Source organism: Dendrobates tinctorius, unplaced genomic scaffold (genome assembly GCF_039654945.1).
Source record: "Dendrobates tinctorius isolate UK_male_01 unplaced genomic scaffold, ASM3965494v1 ptg000246l, whole genome shotgun sequence".
NCBI lineage: Eukaryota > Metazoa > Chordata > Amphibia > Anura > Dendrobatidae > Dendrobates > Dendrobates tinctorius.
In genome coordinates this window covers 6,172,501-6,189,032 of record NW_027361913.1, presented here as the reverse complement: position 1 = coordinate 6,189,032, position 16,532 = coordinate 6,172,501, and the positions used below count along the sequence as shown (strand labels likewise).

Below are 16,532 nucleotides of genomic sequence, written 5' to 3'. Positions count from 1 at the left end.
TATAATAGAAACACGTCACCACTTCTGTATTTATCACCCACTCCTGGTTTTGGCTTACAAATAAAGGGGTAAAATACTGACCAAATACTGCATTTGTGAATGTGGCCTTAGTGAGGAGAAAGGATTGAGATGTTGGAGTCTCTAAATTCTTATTAACTAATGTTCCAAACCATAATTAAGACTGTAAATCTTTCTCTTTCTCCTCCTTTTTTCCTGCCGTTGCCCCAGCAGCTCACCACTGTGACTTCATCTGCAGCTCTCAGATGTCACGTGTGATGTCACCAGAATCATCAGACCAGAATAATTGCGATTCACTGAAAGCCTAAGCCATCCTTACTTGCATAATTGAGATGTTGGCAAATGAAATATTAACTGTTTCTGCGGATCTGGATATGTGCTCTCTCACATTTAAAAGGTTTAATGCAGTGGGAGCTAAGAATTGAGAATTAATATGAAAACTACTACCTTCTATAGGCCTTTGTGATGGTCTTTAGTAAACCCTTCACTTGACATTCACGATAAAAGACACCAACCACTACTTCTAGTTTTCCGCACAGTAAAGTTTAAGATAAAATAAAGTTTAGATTTCTTTAGGAAAATACCGGTGTGAAAGTTGGACAGTTAACATGTCATCTCTCGCAGCCAAGTAACCCTTTCACTGTTTGCTACACATAGAAGATGTCAGAAAGAGATGTGCCAAGGGATTATTCTCCAGATACAGCATAGATGTTTATTTCCAAGCAGAACTAATACTCGTTGTGTACCCTGTTAAATAGAGAATCATGTTATATAGCAATGTTCCAGTCATTGAATTCACATTTCTTCCCAGTGAAAAAAAACCCTCCCTGTCTCCGTCCATCCATACTGCATAGTCTTCGCAGGCCTCTTCCTGCTATCATATAAACATTGCTACGTCATTCGGAAATAAATCATTTTTCTTTTGACTGCTTTCATGTATCTTGCTCAGTAAAGGTCAATTGTCCTTGTTATAAAGATCTCTGGTTTCCATTCACCTATGTTTCATGTTACACTATAAAGAGATGGAGTTGACAATTCATTTAACAGTTTAACTGCTTGTTGTGTTTCCCAGTCTTCAATGGGAAAGTCATTAATAACAGAGGCCATCTGTGTTCTCTTTACCGTTAAGAATGGCTTAATATTCTACATTCTGGTGATGGATATGTACTGCCTATAAGACTTCATGGAAACTGTCCATAAGACCCATTGTTTTTTACTTGCCACCTAGTGACAGATGTTCATAACCTTGTTCGGACTGGTCCATGGGAAAGTAGATAAATCCCCTGGTAGGTTCCTGTGCAGGATGGACCTCTCATCCTAATATATAAGCAGTATTAGACACAATACACTATGATTCACCATATAGAGACAAATTAAACATCTCATCATTCATTAAAAAGGCTACTTAGTTTATAATTATATTGAAAAATAGGTAAATTTTGAATGAGGATAATGTCATATTTGCATGTAGCTGAACAGTAGGCCCCCAGAGTCAATGTTACTGGTAGGTCCTTGGAATACAAGTCCAACACTGTCCAAAAATGTCCCAACATGACACTATTGAGACCCAAGGGGTAAGGTTTCTCCTTGTGGAGAGTGACATGCCAGCTCTGGCTTGTCAAGGTAAGGAGGTGCCGCTGTAGAGTTCAAGTCCTCTTTTTCTCTGAAGAGGCAATTTGCATATTGAGACCCAAAAATTCTCTTCATAACTGAGAAATCTCATAATGAAAAATAATAGTTTAAATAGTAGAATCGAAATACTGCAGTAGACATCAAGTATTCACCTATCTGCCAGAACCCCTTCTAATGATGTGATAGATATCACTGTTTTATATTGGATACAGGATGGGAACTACAGCATTAAGCAAAGTTGCCTCCTTCCACAAGCTTTTCTTGATTGCGCTGACGTTGATGAATAGCCACTTTAATGTCATTTTGGAGATGAATTCTGAAGATAATCTGAGAGATTGCTAGGCAACTGTACTATCTGTCTCCATATCAAATAAATGTTTTGTTTCGAAGGCCTACCCAATGTCTGGGCAGTGGCATACTACTTACAGAAAGAGATCCCAAGGAGATAAGATTGAGTCCTACAGTCAGTGTCTTGAAAGAAGAACTTGAAGCTTGAGAGGTCCTAATAACTAAGGTTGTTCATTAATCTTTAATGGATCTCTAGATGGCGTTTATAACTGCATTTCCAGTTCTAAATTTTATCTCGCTTTTTAATTTTGTTTTCTAAGTAAAATAACTAATTCATTTCATATTGTGTAGATATAAATAGCTGGCATGAGCGGAGAGGTCAACAAAATATAATGTTACTAAATGTTTTCACTATTGGAATTCAATGATAATAGTTGCTACTTTCTGAGCTAAGAATAACAAGTAAGTAAGTACTGAATATGATTTCAGCAACTGTCCAATTCTTTATTTTGTGTAACTATGTTACATAAAAATCAGACATTAGCTTATCTTATATTCCCAGAATGGCAATGTTCACACGTGGTTTTGGTTTTAAGAGCGTAAAATCCACAGCACCTTATAATAGCAGTTAAGTAGATAGGATTTTAATAAATCATATCAGCATGCTGGAAGAATTTAAAAATATGCTACAAAAAATCTTTTTCATAAAGTTTAAAGAGAACTTGTCATGTACCCCTGTGCAATTAACCTGTAGACATGGTGTAAAACTACAGGTTGATAGCATTCTACACCTGCACGGCCACCACACTGAAATCACAGCTCCCCGGAGGAATTGAATTTTATTCCTCCCCACAGTCTACGGCTTTCAACCACACTCACTTGAAGATCTTATAATGCTGTCATTTTATTTGTGCATATAGCAATATAACATGGTGTTTGGTAGATGTTTCCACTCATTCTATGTCTTTGTCAAGTGGTCAATGTGTCCAGAGGTAGGTGGGATACCACCCAGTTCAACCAACACTTCATCACGCATCATAATGTCTTCTATTAGCTCTCAACTTTCAGTCATAGTGGTGTGCTAGCGTGGCTTCAGTCATTGCTTAGTACATAGCATATCACTGCAGAAACGGTTGTCAGTCAGTGTGCTAAGGCGGGCTTACACCTGCCGATCACTGTATACTGAGTGGTGACTGAAGCTGTGCCTGCACACCTCTATGTCTAAAAGCTGGAGGTTGCTAAGAGGAATAAAGTCAATTTTCATCCTGATAGCTGGGCTTTCAATGTGGTGACCAGCAGCTTTAGAGAGCTTTAAACCTGCCAATTTATCCCACATCTGCCGGTTGATAGCGTTTGGGGACATGACTGGTTCCCTTTAAAGAAAAAGACTTCACCCCTTGGCAATTTCATGGATCCTTTCCCAGGTCTTCTGCAATCTGCACCACTCGGCCTCCTGCAATGACATTTTGCCCCACTGGAACCACAGGCTGCAGGGACAGAAATCATCTTACATGATCAAGTTGGACTGAAACCAGTAGGGGACAGGGCTAAGAAGCATCAGAAGCTCCAGGGGAGATTAGTACAGTGGTTTTCTTTTTTTTTATTTTCCATGGAAAAATCAGCAACAGGATTGCACCATACAAGTCTTTAGATGTGAATGATGAACTTATGTAACTCCAGAGTTCTTAGTACTTGTTCAGTACCTCAACCTAAGTGTAAAAATCATACAGCTCCATCAAATATTTTCACATGCAAACATTTTCACACTAAACTTGTGAGAGTCTAACATTTACAGCTTCACTTTATAATGTTGACAAACTATGCGCCTTTATAACAATGCATATATTTAGATTCCATACTGATCAAAAGTTATTTTGACCAAGAGACCAGGAAGACAAGGATATCTGACAGTCCATCATATAGACTACCTGATGACCCGGCTGACATCATTTACAATAATCTGACAGATCAATAGAATATATGACACAAAGATGTAACTCTAAATATTGTCTGGGGAAATCTAGGTGACAATGTTAATGGGAACAATTGGTGGTCACTCAATATCCATTACTAGTTCAGGAAATCAAGTTTAGAGATGAGCAAACCTTTCAAGGTTCGGGTCTCTGAACATTTAGATGTTTGCCGAACATGTTCACTGAACAGTTTGAAAAACGTACCCGAACCTTATTAAATTCAATGGGAGGATGAATCAAATGTATACACAACACCTTAAGGGTTGTCAAAAAGCTTCCCAAACAGCTAAAATTAAGGGCAGACACAATTAAAAGTGGCATCAATTGACCCACAATAGAAATTTGTAAATGGCACAGCAGAAGTCAGCCATGGCCCATGCAGGTATAAGGGTCTGGCCCAGCATTTACAGCATGTAATTGAAGTTTCAATGAGGGCCTGGTGCTTAAGGGAGCAATGTAAGTCTCCTTAGCTGGGAGACCTCATACCTCAATCAACACCCCCACATTTTTTTTTTCCATCCACACTCAGATGGCACAAACATCAGTTTAATACAGTACTATTAGTAGAAAAACATAAGGAAAGTAACACAGGTAGTTGACTGACAGTAATTGCAGGCCTGCCTATTTGGAAGCCCTAATTACAAATACAACCCACCAGATGGAGACCCAACTTGGAATTTCCACATTACAAAAAATTATTGTCACACACCACTAAAAGTGACATCAATTTCCACAGAGTAGAAACAGTATAATAGACCTCTGACACACCTTCTACTACAGGCAACCCACCAGATGGAGACCCAACTTGGAGTCTCTATATTTCAAAAAATTATTGTCACACACCACTAAAGTGTCATCAATTTCCACAGAGTAGAAATAGTATAATATGCCTCTGATGAACATTCCATTACACGCAACACACCAGATGGAGACCCAACTTGGAGTCTCCACATTTCAAAAACTTGTCACACACCACTAAAGTGGCATCAATTTCAGCAGAGTAGAAATATTATAATAGGCCTCTGACATACCATTCAAAACAGGCAACCCATCAGATGGAGATCCCAACTCGGAGTCTCCAAATTTCAAATATTGTGTTTAACATCAGCAGCAGTATCAACAGTAAACACAGAAGACAGCACAAAGGTGGCAAAGACTGCAATAATGCAAGATCAAAGCATTACACTAAAAACTACACCATCTCCTAGTCTGCCCAGTCTTTGATTGGGGTACAAACATCATTGGAGATCCATGACTTGTTCATTTTGATCAAAGTTAAGTTATCTACACTTTCAGGGAACAGCCTGATGCGCTTATCCATCAACAAACCACCAGCAGTGCTGAAGACACGTTCTGAGAGAACGATGGCTGTCGGGCATGACAAAACCTCCAAGGTTTAACAGGCGAGCTCAGGCCACTCTTCTATTTTTGAAGACCAAAGTGTGAAAGGGTCCGAACTCCCCCTTATGGCATTGATATTGAGCTCCAGATGCTCCTGCACCATCCTCTCCAGTCATTTACAAAGTGTAAGACTTGTACTCTGTTCTGCTGCTCATGTTTTTACGATGACGCCTGGACTTTGCATGAGTTGGACGATTAGAACTGGGTTGCACATTGTGTGCCTCACTGCTGTCTTGGGGAAAACCACTCTTAAGCTTGTCTACAAGGTGTTTTGATACTCCAGCATGGGCACATCCCTTTACGGGGGGGGTGCATCTGGCTGAGTTTACTCTTGTACTGTGGATCTAACTGGCAACAAAGTAGTCAGCACTATTTCTAAACCCTAAGAATGCAGGCATCATATTGAAGAAAGTGCAGCCAGAAGGTGCTCATGTGCTGGCCGCTTCCATGAACCATGGTTCAACTCCATGGTGTGTTGGTGGCAGGGTACCACTAAAACGTTGTTTCCTCCATCTCCTTTCGCCAACCACAAACAAAAGAGAGAGGATTATTATCCACTTAATCTCCAGACTGTTGCCCCTCCATCACCTCATTCTCCTCCATTTTTTCCTCGACTCCTGCACTTTCACTAACAGTTTGATTGGTACCATGAGGTCCCCTCGATCACTGTAAGCCACCTTCCCATGGCATCTGCCTGTGTAAAGACAGTCCAGAAATTTGAGATATTATTATCCCTTCCACATCCTCCTCTGCTTCCACCTCTTCCTCTGGGACCACAGCCTACTCATTCAGACTATTCAAAATGTGCTCTAGCATGTAGATGATCGGAATAGTGATGCTGATGATGCCATCGTCAGCACTAACCATCTTAGCCATTTCAAAATTGTACAGAAGGGTGCAGAGGTCCTTCATCTGTGCCCACGCTGCAGGTCAGGCATGATTGGCACCACATCCTTACTGTGTTGGCACAGTCACTGCAACATGTGCAAAGTAGAATTCCACAATGTCGGAATATTGCAAATCAAATGGTTAACCGGTAGGCCAAAAGACCTGCTGGGTGTGGTCATCATAAATATGAGCACACAGCGATCGTGGTTTCTGCAGCAGCGCATCTAGGCTGGGATAGTGGCTGAGAAATTGCTGTACCATCAGGTTGTGGATGTGAGCCATGCAAGGCACATGAGTGATGTTGCTCCATCGTAGGGTCGCCACCAGATTTGCACTGATATTGCACAAGACTTTTCCTAGCTCCAGATTTAGTGGAGACAGCCATTGCTCAAACTCGGCCTGGATACCTGTCCACAACTCTTGAGCTACAGTATGTGACTGCAGTCTCAAGGGATATTAATTCAAACACTGCCTGATTGCGGTGAGCCATGGCTGTGCAGTATGGAGGTGGGGGAGATACTATCTGCACTATTGGAACTCGTGTCTGATTAAGGAAGACATTGAGGGTACAAGTGGAGGAGGTGGAGGAGGCAGAAGCAGCGGAGGAACTGTTAGATGCAGAGGTTTTTCAAGCAGTCCTTATTGATTCAAAGACTTGTTGAGCAGCTCCTTGACCACCTGCCCCCACAGCTACCAGAGTCACTCAGTGCCCAGTCAGTGAGATGTAATGCCCCTGCCCATCTCATCCAGGTAACAGTGGTGAAATGTACCCTGGCAGACATAGATTTTTTTCAGAGAATGACTGATGTCTGTGACATGCTGGTGTAGAGCAGGCACAGCTTTCTTAGAGAAGTAATGGTAACTGGGCAACTGGTACAGGGGGACTGCAATGGCCATCAACTTTTCAAGCTTTAAGGTTTGGCATGTGTACGAGGAAACATTCTTTTTTGTGATAATAACTAAGGGACCAAGGGCTGTGCTGAGAGAGGATGGAACACGGAGAACAGCAAAAACTGCTGGATTGTGAGTGAGATGCAGAGTTGTTCTGGTGTATTAAGAAAGATATTTTGTGCTAGGTGACACAACAGCAGCAGTCATGTCCACTTCCATAACAGCTGTGATCAACAAAAGAAGAAAAAAGGACCCAACATATAAAGCGCACACCCAAGGCAATAAAGTATGTGACCAATACATATAAATTTTATTGAGAGACAAACAGGTATACAGAATAAAAACATTTAAAAAGGAAGGCACACCTCCAAATGACCCAAACAAATCTAATAATAAATGCTGATAGGCAAAGACCACTTATGGAAAATTATACAAAGTTCACCAAAATGTACATAATTATACATAGGGCATGACCCAACAACCCCGAATCTGGGCGTCCTCAGAGAAATGTAGCTATTTATTCAAAATATTTATATTTATAGATAGACCAAAAAGTACTATAAGCAAGGTGACCATCCATTATAAGAATAGAGGGGATATCATACTAACACTCACTCCAGAAGACCCCATAAGATCTGAGGAGCCCTGTAAATAGCCCTGATATAGGAGGGAGCAGGGAACCATCCAATATGAGGATGGTTAGGAGATCTAGACCCAAATAGAATATTAAGGGCAAGAAAGAAAAAAAAAAACTGCGCATGTCAGGGCTCAGCTATGGAATAGAAGCACCAGAGGGAAGGAAATGGTTAGACTTCACATGTCAAAAAAAAAAAAAAAAAAAGAGCTATGACATGAAAGCACCAATATGCAGACATATGTAGCAAAACTTTGATAAAGACCTGCTAGACGTGGCAGGCAGTAAATGAGACCAGATCTAACAGGGCGTGGAGTGAGTGTGGGAATAATGCATGCGGAATTAGCACCAAAAAGCAACAAGATGGCGCTCAGGAGAAGGGAGCATAATAACCCCAATTGAATAAAAAACATAAGAAAAGTAACACAAATACATTGAGGCCAAAGGGCAGGATGTGATAACGCCACAATCAAGGCTGTAAGAAACAAGCAGCAATGTAATGTTCAGGCAGCAGAAGGTGCACAGATCTCCTGTGGATTTGAGGCTTAAACAGAAGCAAGGAATCTTTCTTGCCCTTAATATTCTATTTGGGTCTAGATCTCCTAACCATCCTCATATTGGATGGTTCCCTGCTCCCTCCTATTTCAGGGCTATTTACAGGGCTCCTCAGATCTTATGGGGTCTTTTGGAGTGAGTGTTGGTATGATATCCCCTCTATTCTTATAATGGATGGTCACCTTCCTTATAGTACTGTTTGGTCTATCTATAAATATAAATATTTCGAGTAAATAGCTGCATTTCTCTGGGGACGCCCAGATTCGGGGTTGTTGGGTCATGCCCTATGTATTATGTACATTTTGGCGAATTTTGTGTAATTTTCCGTAAGTGGTCTTTGCCTATCAGCATTTATTATTAGATCTGTTTGGGACATTTGGGGGTGTGCCTTCCTTTTTAAATGTTTTTATTCTGTATGCCTGTTTGTCTCTCAATAAAATTTATATGTATTGGTCACATACTTTATTGCCTTGGGTGTGCGCTTTATATGCTGGGTCTTTTTTTCTTCTTTTGTTGATCATTGCTTTTGCCTTTGCATTGTGCAGCACCCCTCATTTATTTTCAATATTAATTATTCTCCTGCCCCTTAGTAGTGCTCCCTAACCTCCTTTTTTCACACTTCCATAACAGCTGACGGGCTCTCACTCACCCCTACTATGGGGGGTAAACAAGTGGAGTTTCTGCAACCGGAGACCTGTTTGAGAACACTTGGCACGGAAACAGAGGAGGAGAAAGCAGCAGATGTGGTTGATGGGACAGCCAGAGGTTATCGAGGCCCACTATTCCACATTTTAGCGCAGTGAGATTCTCACACTAAGGCATGTTGATCACGCATGTGACTGTTCATGCATGTAGTTGTCAAATTATTGCAATTTTTGCTTTTACTGAGGGTTTTTTGCAAATTATACAGATAATGTGAGTTGGAACATCCTTTGCGGTCTCAAATGCCCACTCTAGGTAACTCTTGCCGCCCCAGCAAACTACACACTCATGACCAGTGCTGGTCACAGCCAGAGTTAGGGCTGAGGATGCAGTGCTTTTCATGGTTGCATCACTTTGTGTCTGTGTGGAAAGCCACAACTTAACTTAATCATCTTTCTCCTCCTCCACCTCCTCTGCTGAGCTACTCAACTGCGCACCTCTTTGTTCTCACCAAATGTGATCTACAACCTCATCATCATCCTCTCTGTTCTCACCCTCCTCACCCTAAGAGTCGCCCTCCTCCACTACCTGCCTTGATACAACAGTACAGTCCGTGTGCCCCTCTGATATCTGAGTCTCATCAGGATCACCTTTACTCTGGTGCTTAATGTCTGGTGACGAGGGTCTGAATTCTGCTCGGACCCTTCTTCATCTGGCCCCGGATCCAACGTAAAAGTTTTTTAGCAATAAGTGCAGATTCTTTCCTTCTCTGGATTTAGTGATTCTTGGGAGCAGACCTCTGATGCCCATGGAATAGACCATGTGAACAGCTCTGCAGAATGGCCCATTAGTTTTTCCCCACAGTCAGATTGGCATTTGGAAATTTTTGAAGCAGGGGGAAACAAGTTTGATTGAGGTTCCACTTCCGATTTTGTACTGTGTGTGATGCTAAGGTGGAGGAAGAAGAGGAGAGGCCATTTGATGCAGCGCTTGCCATCCACTGGAGAACATCCTTTTTCTGAGCCTCGTTTATAAGGCGTACTTCTGTGTGGCTGCCAAAGAAAGGGAGTCGAGTAGCACGTCCAGTAACATATGTTGTCAGTGGTCTTTGTATAGGATGAGATGTTGTTTGTTCATTTGAGCTTTCATTGACATTAACACCTAATCCACGTACACATCAAACATCAAGCCTGTTTCCCCTTCTACCACAATCTCACTTTTTCCCCACTCATGTTGTATGTATCCTTCCCCTCTTGTAACCTGCTGTTTCACAACTTTAGTCCCACAGCTGTCAGTCACCTGTTACTAAATGAACAATCACTATTTTCTTAGATAGTATGCCTGAACAACACTTTTATACCTTATGATTTTAAAGAGGAAATGTGTCCTCCTGACACCTCAGTGCAACACAGTTTTATCACAAATGATTTATATTAGCTAATTGGGCCTCCTGGTTTCACCCCAATATTAGTCCTAACGATTTTTACGTGGAAATCTGGCATTTTGATTTGTCACTGAAATACAGTTTTATCACAAACTGTTGGATTACCTAATTAGGCCTCCTCGCTGCACCCCAATATTGGGCCTAATGATTTTTAAGTGGAAATCTGTTCTGATTTCTCACTAAAACATGGTTTTATCAAAAAAATGTTTGTATCAGCTAATTGGGTCTCCTGGCTTCACTCCAATATTAGGCCTAATGATATTTAAGTGGAAATCTGGCCTTCTGGTTTCTCACTGAAACGCAGTTTTATCATAAACAATTTAGATAAGCAAATTGGGCCTCCTGAGCCTGCCACACAGTCTTTGCACAATTGAGTTAGTTCACTTGAAACACTAGGAGGAGCGGCTTCCCTGCACTGAGAAAATGACACCAGCAAAACAAGTTGTCCGCTATTTATATGGCCATTGATATGCTACTTCCGCAGCCAATCACAGAAGACCTTGTGTAATGACATTGTGAATGGTTTTGGTGCCCTGATTGGCTGCTGGAATCAACGCAAATAAAGTTAAGAGGGGGGAGAGTGTGCAGCCCCTCCATCTTCTCCAAATCCTCTCCCCTCATCAAACACGTCCCCCCGGATCATCGTACAGCGCCACTATCCTAGCCAAAGTAATAGCAAAAGCATTAGTGGAGACTCAATGATTTTGTTGAACTGTGAAAGAATTTTGCAGACTTTGAGTAAAAATGCTTGTGAAACCAAACACAAATTCAAATGTACTATGTTCGTGCCAAATTTGAGATTGGCGAAAGTTTTCCAAACAAGTTCGCTCATCTCTAATCAAGATCAGTTAAAAAAAAAAACACACAAAAGTTGTCCATGCAAAGGGACATTAAAGTAATTACTTAGCATAAATTGTAACTGCCCACTATATCTTAGTACAGCGATACACATTGGATTATACATCGCTACCCTCTGATATAAGTTTGCTGAGAAATGGAGGACACGTCACATGGTAATATTAGATAAGTTGTTATCAGTCATATTGAATGTAAAGCCGGCCATACACATTACATGACTGAACAACACTTCTCCAATACACAGGAGCTCTTCTATGGCCAAGCCCTTCTGTGCTCTCTATGCGAAAGCTGTCAACTGACACTTCGGAAGGATGATGGGAGTAGTGGGCGGATATCTTCAGGGCACCACACTGTGCATGAGGAAGCCAGCCCGACCTGATCAAAGTAACGATTTATTAAACACTATGCATTTCAATGATGATCCGTCCCCTTCATCAGGTGAGTATGAAACATAGGCAGCACTCAGCTCTTTAAATAGACCAGCACTGATGTCATTAATTAATCAGTTGTATACAAAACATCATTATAAAATATACATAAAATTGCCAATTGACATGTCAGCAGTCAGCGTATATACGAGAGAACATGCTATCGGCAGGCTGAAATTGGACATATGCCATCGACATGTCTTCAGACTATCAGTCGGCCAGCACCCCCATACGCATTAGACCATCACCTGACCCCATTGATATTGGTGGCTTTAGCCAACATTAATCTATTGTGTATGGGGCTTTAAAGGGGTTGCCCCACAAGCAAAGTAAATTTTAATCAATACTTCTTGGGATAAAAATAACTTCAACAATTGAATGTGTTGATAAAAAAAAACGTTCCTGTGCTGCGATAATCTTATAAATGTGCCCCTGTTGTGTACTGTGTAATGGCTGTGCCTGATCGTGCAGGGACATGGTCTGATCCTGGGCAGGAGAGGAAGCAAAAGAGAGTATACAGACAGGACAGCATGGGATTGCAGCTGATTATTTCTGCGAGGTTCAATATGTGTTTAAACAGGCAGAGAAATGTTTTATCTCATAGAAAGCAGCATCTGCGATCCCATGGCCAGGAGCTGTGGTATGACCAGACCATATTCCTATATGATCAAGCACAGCCATTACATAGTACACAGCAGGGGTACATTTATAAGATTATCTCAGCACAAGAAAAACATTTTTTTAATACATCCAATTGTTGAACTTACTTTTATTTCAAAATCTATTAAAGGTACTTTATTTGTGGACAACCCTTAACCCCTGCACCCCGAAGCCTGTTTTCACCTTCCTGACCAGGCCAGTTTTTACAATTCTGACCACTGTCACTTTATGATGTAATAACTGTGAAACGCTTCAATGGATCCCACTGATTCTGACAAAGTTTTCTAGTGATATATTGTAGTTCATGATAGTGGTACAATTTATTTGATATGACTTGCATTTATTTGTAAAAAAAATAAAATGGAAATTTGGCGAAAATTTTGCAATGTTCAAACTTCTAATTTTTATGCCCTTAAACCAGAAAGTCATATCACACAAAATCTAATATATAAAGCTCAAAGTGTGTATGTGTGTGTGTGTGTGTATGTCCGGGATAGGCATCCGCACCGTCGCAGCTACAGCCACAAAATTTGGCACAGTCACACGTCTGGACCCCGAGAGCGTCCTAAGCTATGCTGTGAGGTGAAATTTTAACCGCGCGCGTTCCAATTCACCAAACAATTTTGCCCCTATCTACATACTGGGGGAAAAAGTGTGTGCGTATCAAGCCCCGCCCCTCATTGTGATGTCACAATGGTTGCCATGGCGACGCTGATGTCATCATTGGTTGCAAGCCCCGCCGCCGCTCATTATGATGTCATAATGGTTGACTATGGGATGGAGGATGTGTGATGGGTATGTGGGCACTGGACTATGAGATGACGGATATGTATGATGGGTATATGGGCACGGGACTATGGGATGGCGGATATGTATGATTGGTATATGGGCACGGGACTATGGGATGGAGGATATGTATGATGGGTATATGGGCATGGGACTATGAGATGAAGGATGTATGATGGGTATATGGGCATGGGACTATGGAATGGAGGATATGTATGATGGGTATATGGGCACGGGCCTATGGGATCGTGGATATGTATGATGGGTATATGGGCACGGGACTATGGGATGGAGGATGTGTGATGGGTATATGGGCACTGGACTATGGGATGGAGGATATGTACAGTATGACGGGTATATGGGCACGGGAGTATGGGATGGCGGATATGTATGATGGGTATATGGGCATGGGACTATGGGATGGAGGATGTATGATGGGCATATGGGCACTGGACTATGGGATGGAGGATATGTATGATGGGTATATGGGCACGGGACTATGGGATGGAGGATAATTATAATTTGCTATAACTAACCACAGTTAGTTACTATGCCCGGGCAGCGCCGGGCTCTTCAGCTAGTAGTTAATAAATAGCATTTCCTACATGTCTACTTTACATCAGCAAAAACATATTTTTTTTTTGTTGGGAAGTTATAGGGGTTTAAAGTTAACCAGCGATTTCTCATTTTTACAACAAAATTTGCAAAACCAGATTTTTAGGGACTACCTCATATTTGAAGTGACTTTGAGGGGCCTATATATCAGAAAATGCCCAAAAGTAAAACCACTCTAGAACCTTCACCCATCAAAGTACTCAAAACCACATTCAAGAAGTGAATTAACTCTTTAGGTGCTTCACAGGAATTTTTCGAATGTGGAAGAAAAAAATAAACTTTTACTTTTCTTTTACAAAAATTTTCCTTTAGACATAAATTTTTTTACTTTCACAAGGGTAACAGTAGAAAATGGACCATGAAAAATTTTTGAGGAATTTCTCCTGAGCATGCCGGGAAGGAGCATCATTTCACTTTTTTAATGTAAAATTTGCTGTCATAATTAGCAGATGTCATGTTTTTAGAGGCCCTTATGTGCCTAAATAGTGGAAACACCCAACAAATGACACCACTTTGGAAATTAGATGCCTTAGGGAACTTATTTAGATGTGTATTGAGCACCTTGAAGCCACAGGTGCTTCACAGAAGTTTATAACGTAGAGCTGTGAAAATTGAAAAAAAACTCACATTTTTCCCCAGATAAATCTTTTTTAGCTCCAACTTCTGTATTTTCATAAGGGTAAAAGGAGAAATTGTTCCATACAATTTGTTGTGCAATTTCTTCTGAGTACCCAATATGTGGAGAAAAAAAACTGTTTGGGTGCACGGCAGGTCTCGGAAAGAAAGAAGCGCCATTTCACTTTTTCAATGCAAAATTTGCTGTCATAATTAGCAGATGCCATGTCATGTTTGGAGAGGTCTTTGTGTGCCTAAATAGTGGAAAGCCCCAACAAGTGACACCATTTTGGAAACTAGACCTCTTTTGGAACTTATCTAGATGTGTATTGAACACCTTGAACCCCCCCAGGTGCTTCACAGAAGTTTATAACGTCAAGCCGTGAAAATAAAAAAAATCAATTTTTTCAGCAAAAATCATTTTTAGCTCCAAATTTTGTATTTTGACAAGGGAATTTGTTGTGCAATTTCTCCTGAGTTCACTGATACCCCATATGTCATCAAAAACTACTTTAGCGGCACAGAGCAAAGCTCAGAAGGGAAGAAATGCCATTTTACAGTTTAGATTTTGCTGCACTTGTTTTGCTGCACTTGTTTGAGGGTGCCATGTTACATTGGCAGAGCCCCTGAGGTGCCAACACAACAGAACCCAACATAAGTGACCCAATTTTACAAAGTAAACATCTCAATGAATTCATCTATGGGTGCAGCGATTATATTGACACCACAGGTGTCTCACAGACTTTTATACCATCGTGCAGTGAAGTTAAAATAATTTACATTTTTACCACCAAGATTGTATGTTAGCCCCAAGTTTTACATTTTCATACTGGAAAATGGGTAAAAATTGCACCAAAATTTGTCCCACAATTTCTACTGAACGTGACAACATCCCATATGTGGCCGTGCAGTACTACTTATCCATACAGAGAGACTCGGGAGGGACGGAACGCTATTTGCCTCCAATATCGCAGATTTTTCCTAGAATAGTTTGCTGATTCGATAAAAAGAGCCCCTTAGTGATAGAAAAGCAGAATGCCCCTTCAAGTGACCCCCATCTTGGAAATTATAGCCCTTTGGATATTTATCTACAGATGTAGCGATGATTTTGACTCCATGGGTGTTTTCCAGAAACAAGCAGCAGTGGATGTTGCTGAGTGAAAATTGCAAACTGCCGTTGTAGTGACCAGTACATTATGCCCAGCTTATGATTCTGGAGACACGCACCTGTAAGTTAGGCGGGCTCTCTTCACTACCGAAATGCCAAACATGTGGACACTATATGTGGTTTAGGCACACTGGTGCTCAGTAGGAAGGGGGGGCAGAGAATTTGCTGAATTCCTTTTGGGGGTGAGGAGCCATTTTGCTTTTGCAAAGCCTTTGTGCTACCAGTAACATGGAAGCCCCCTATATTTCAGTTAACAGATGACATGCCTGAGTGAGGGCTTGGGTTTGTGGATTGAGTTGAAACTTTCATTGGGAACATTTTACATTACATTTGTGATCACAGTTTTCCGGTGCTCTATGCTGAGTACTTACATTGCGGTTTCCATCTAAATTTCCGAGTAACATGACAGAAGAAACCCCTGGATCCATTCAGTTTAATGAGGCAGCAGAGTTTATCTGGACTTTTTCTGGCCTCTGTTCAGTGGTGAACTTGTTTTCTGAAGTGCACAAAACTGTGGCCGACATCACTTTTATGGAATCCTAAAAAGTCGGACACTGCAGGATCACAGGTTAGATGGCATCCACAGTGCCTCCCTCTACCTCATTATAGGGAATCTTCCATCGGGGTTCTGTTTGAATCATGCATTTCAGAGATTTACGCGGAAACCCTGGTGTAAGCACTCAAGCGTAGAGCGCAATGTAAACTGTGGTGTCTGTTCACATGGGATGCATCTTGATAGCGTTGGGCAGCCCACCTGATCTAATAGAAGGGCGTAACTAATAGGCTGTTAACCTGGATGCTGTGCATTGCCGTAGTGTGAACAGCGCCACATGCAAGTTTTCATTGTGCATTTATATACCAAGCAGCCGCCCTCTCCATGGATTGGTAGGATGTGAACGGCTGTCTCATCGGTATTTTTGCACCTGTGTTACCGCCATCTTAACTATATGGGTCCACTGCATCCTGATAGTGCATTTGTTTGAGGGCCTTGGCAGGAAAGCATCTCTGCCTTTTTTGCTGTATTTTTGAATTTTTG

General features: G+C 41.3%; 1 protein-coding gene across 3 annotated transcripts in view; it reads left to right on the top strand.

The window, feature by feature from the left end:
* The window catches only part of KCND3 (potassium voltage-gated channel subfamily D member 3), a 749,684-nt gene that overhangs the window by 2,332 nt on the left and 730,820 nt on the right, over positions 1–16,532 (top strand). The window lies entirely within an intron of this gene.